At 41.5% G+C, this 4,671-nt stretch overlaps 1 long non-coding RNA gene across 1 annotated transcript; it reads right to left on the bottom strand.

Annotated features, from left to right (window-relative positions):
* Window positions 1-464: 464 nt before the first annotated feature.
* Window positions 465-4,380, bottom strand: LOC122191104. Its single transcript, XR_006182305.1, has 3 exons — window positions 4,225-4,380; window positions 2,166-2,308; window positions 465-764 (listed from the first exon to the last, which is right to left on the bottom strand). It is a non-coding gene; the product is annotated as an uncharacterized LOC122191104 (long non-coding RNA).
* Between the last annotated feature and the right edge of the window lie 291 nt (window positions 4,381-4,671).

Below are 4,671 nucleotides of genomic sequence, written 5' to 3'. Positions count from 1 at the left end.
TATGATGGATGATTTTGCATGAAGAAAGAAAAGGGGCCCTTGTCAGGTAAATATGTTCACTGCATATTGGTAAGTACCCTTTCTAGTGGCTCTGATTGTTTTTCAGTTTACGAAGTCAAACTACCCCCCATACAGAGGTTGAACATTCATAATCCCAGAGCACAAAACCCTATCAGTACTGACACAGGAATACTGAGCATCATAATGCTGTTCACTGTTGCACTGTTTTCCCACACAACAAGCCACAACACCTTGCTCCTTCTGTACCCAGACCTTAGACAGTCAGACCTGAAGCAAGGTTTTCCAGCATGTCTTGCCTTAATTCACTGTGGGGAAGATCTCAACTGCTGAGCAAGGTATAGACAGAGCAAAAGAGTCCTGATGGGAACTGAACTAAGCACGGTCATAGCAATCTCCCTTCTTACCTATAATATCAAGGTGAGTGACAACCTCCTGGGAGACAGCGTTGCCACTTACAGCACAAATGTACACCCCGCTGTCAGCTATTTGCGCTTTTTGGATAGTCAGGAGAAATCTTCTTCTCTCCCAGTGCCCTTTAATCCTGCACTGTTCTTCATCCTGGCACTGTTCCACCTCCCCATCCAGGCTGGAGGAAGAGCAGAGTGGAGCATCTCTTCCCTTTTCCTCTTTGTACCAAAGCACACTTGCGTTGGAGAGGATTCTGGGAGTCAGCTGGCAAGACAGAGTTACTTGCTCACCAACAAGGGCAACTGAAGGATCAGTGGTGATGGTGATAGATTCACCTGCAAGGAAAATGTGGGAGCATTGATTTTCTCTGCAAATATAACCATTCTAAGGATGGAAAAATTAGACAAAAATTCTCGGCATTAGGTTAATCCAAAACAAAAATGTACTTTCTAGGCTAGAATTCTTCAGTCCCCTTCAATGATAAGGAGAGTATTGAGTCAATTTTAGGAGCTCCTTAAGCCACATACACACGTTAGAATTTCCACCTTTCCAGGTTTTACTCATGTCAGTCATGTTAGACAGTCCTGGAGAACAGGGGCATTTGGGACAGGAATTTTTTTCAGGCAGACAATAGGTGAGGTTACTGGGAGGATTATAATTGAAAGCTCAGTGACCAGTGAGCAAATTACCAACACGAGGTGCAAAGACCTGTGCAACAATCATCACACCCTGAAAGCAATCTGTACGGGCTTTTGTTCTTCACTCAGTCTGGCTATGGGACCTGTGAGACACTGACTGTGCCTTTTCCATGTTTGTGATGCGACAACACAACTACTTTTACTCCCTGAAAACCCAGAGTGGGACTGAAGCGTCTCCCATCATTTGAGATGGCCAGTGCTGTCCCAAGCCCCAGTCTAGACTGTTTCAGACAGGACCTACCTTACATTTCTTCCATCAGAAAATGGGAATATGACATGAAGTGCAGGTGTGATATCTCAGGATAACTGACACTGAACTGTACACTAAGATGTTGTGCCAAAGTAATAAGCAGAACTTTGGTTTGATATTGCAAGTTGCTCCAGGCCATTTACTGGTGGATGCATCAGCAGTGTGCGTGTTGGCAAGAAAACTGGGGCTGGAACAGTAGCAGTCATTATCTTGATCTTTCCTTGTCCCTTGAAAGAGTCATTTGGAGACCTACCTCAGAAACTTCATCACAGCAAGTTTTAATGTGGTTCAAATCAATGGTTTAAACTCTAGCTAACTCCTGACCAGAAAGAATCAGTCATGGGTTTAAAATAAATAATGTAAGGGTGACACAGAGATGAAGGTAAACTCCCATTGGAAGCATATGCCTACACCAAAGTCAGATTTCGCTTATTGTCTCTCCACAAGGGGCTTTTCGCCATGGACAACAATCCTCTAGTGATCAGCAACTAAGGTAGTCCTCAGAAGAAATATTTAGCTTGGTGTCACTGTCTTTTATACGCTAATGCAGGAAAATAAAAGGTGCTTTTCTCTCTTCTCCTTTTTTTTTTTTTTTTTTTTTCTTTTTGAGAGAGAGAGAGAGAGAGAAACTGAGAGAAACTGAGAGAAACGGGAACTAGAACACAGTTCCAGCCTACTCCATGGCTTCTGCTTTCTTCATTTCACTGCATTTTACTGATCTTACATATTGTATTTATTTATATTCTACAACTGTATTGAATCTCTGGATAGAATACGTTTTGTCTTACCTGTAAGCCACACTGCAATAAGAAAACATGTTGGAATACTCAAGAACAGGACTTCCCTCATATTTCTTGGGCGCACACACGATAAAACTTCCCAAACTGTCATGTTGGGCAAGTTGTTTATAATCCTCCTGGAAAAGGCTGACCTGATATGAGAAAAAATAAGGATTCCTGAGAGGAACAAAACGTAAACAAATGAATATTCCTAAAACAGAATCACATTCTTTGGCAAGGCACTGAGGTCTTCATTGCTCTTTAGCATGTAGAGTGGGAAATATTCAGTACATCTTTGGATGATAGTCATCCAAAGTGCAAAACATGTGGTTTGAACAGAGAACTTGAATAAAGAAAATGCCATAAGACTCATTTGGGCCTTTCCCACCTCCTCAAGTTCCACCATTTTCCAATAGACAATTAAGAAGCAATAAAAAAGAAAGAAGCATACGTAGGATGGAACAATCATGTCATTTAGTAGAGCTCTCTGTGGATGTATTACTTACCAGCTGAATTGCTATTCCCTTACATTATTCTTACCAAAACTCAGATCACACCATGGGCCCCACCAAGGGTTTAAGAAGATTAAAATTCTGATGACATATTGTTGTATTTTCCTTCTTGGCCTTGGAATGGCAAAGCATTTAGGCCACCTGAAAGTGATTGTCAAGCATGAACTTCTCAGCCACAGAACTGCTCTACAGAACAACTACATCTCCTGAGGCCAAAGTTTGGCAATTTCAAGCAGGAAATACTTTTTTGCTTCTAAACAGTGCAAACAAAATATACAGCCCTTAGAATAAATGGAGTTTTTCCCTCATCATAACTGCTGGTGATCTGAGTTTGGCATAAACTACAGACTCCCTTTTTTGTCTCCACTGAAGGGATTCTTGCAGCTCCATACTATCCTAGGAAGAAATCCACGAGCAAGATGGGCAGCACAGGCAGGGTCTCAATACCCTCCCTCTGGCTGCATCCTGTAATCCCTGGGGTTCTTTTCGGCACTAAGAATTGGGTTGGTCACATGGTGCTCTCAGTTTTGTCATTGTCAGTGTCTTAAGTGCAATAACGACCCTGTAAAGTGCCTTAACGACCCTGAGCACTCTCACCTCCAGCCATGCTTTCTACCCATTGCTTTTGGAAATTCAAGCTTGTGCCATGGACTGCAGCCCTGTTCCAAGCTCTTTCTTCTTGACAGACCTTGGACCTGTGCTGTAGGTAGCTTGGGTCCTGGGCAGACCTTGAACCCAGACTGAAGCTCACTGCCAGTCCTGTTCTTACACTGCCATGCTCTCATGCTACGCATGGGCTGCAATGCATCACATGCTCGTGTTGGCTTCATTTACAAAATGGAGCTGTGCTTCATGCTTCCTCACCTACCTTTATTCTGCAATGTTGTGTCATGTTCTGGTGCAAGATTCTCAGAGCAAGGAGCCAGTGGTGACTGAACTACCAGCAGCCACTCCTTTCTTGCAGCTCCTCTCATAGTCTCATTAAGCCCATCACCCTGTCTCCCAGCATGCCCCACTCCCTATATCTATGGTTATGTTATCTTGCACCTGCAATCTATCTTTACTGCCATGAGTTTGTACTCTTGTCCTCTTTCAATGAAAAGTGTAAGTGAAGTGCTGAAGGGTAGCAAAAGTACGTTAGGGCAATAAAGCTGAGTGTTGTAAGGAAGAACCAGAGGTATACACCATTACTCATAAGAGTACAGACTTCAATTTAAATGCACAGAGGAGAAAAGGGAGACAATGCAAATATCCACAACACCACTGAGGATACTAATCAACCAACAAGCATGTCAGAATAACGCATTCCCAATTAATTCCTTCACGTTGTTTCACCAAGCACCAAAACCGTACACAGCTGCATGCTAAAAATGATTAACTGTATATAGACAAGCACACTGATCCACCTTTTGAGTGCATGTTTGCACTTACCAATTCTTTGCAAAGTTTACATGTATTTCCAGAGTAGTAGTCCAATGAATAAAACTGCAGTAGAAGTCTCACAACAGTTGATTAACTTATATAAATATTCTGAGGCTTAGTTATCAGATACTCACTCTTTAATTTTGTTGAAATGTACTCTTCTTTATTCCTTATCAGTACTGCACTCCCAACACATCTCTTGTGAAGTAGTAAATAGAACACAGCTAGCCAAAATAGTAGCTAAGTTATATTATCTTGCTGTATTCATTATGTGTCTTTTCTAGCATTAAAAAGTCTCGTGCTCTTACCTATCAGTAGCCTCTAGACCAGTTAAAGAAAACAATACCAGGAAGAAAGAAAATGTCTCAAGTCACAGGCTGAAGTGGGTGGAGCAATTCTATGCAAATAGGAAAATGATAAAGAAATGCCTCTCACTTGTTGGAAAACGAAACCAAAATAGCTGCAATGTGATAGATAATTAAAATTAAAAAATATATATATCAAATTAAATTAAAAAGACAAAACAAACAAGATTTTCTTTCTATGTGTTGTGTGCTTTTGGCAAGGATCTAGTAGCCAAG

Source organism: Lagopus leucura, unplaced genomic scaffold (assembly GCF_019238085.1).
Source record: "Lagopus leucura isolate 7727_CA_CO unplaced genomic scaffold, USGS_WTPT01 222-2_obj-0_obj, whole genome shotgun sequence".
Lineage (NCBI taxonomy): Eukaryota > Metazoa > Chordata > Aves > Galliformes > Phasianidae > Lagopus > Lagopus leucura.
The sequence above is the reverse complement of the archived record's forward strand: the minus strand, read 5'-3'. Positions and strand labels throughout refer to the sequence as shown.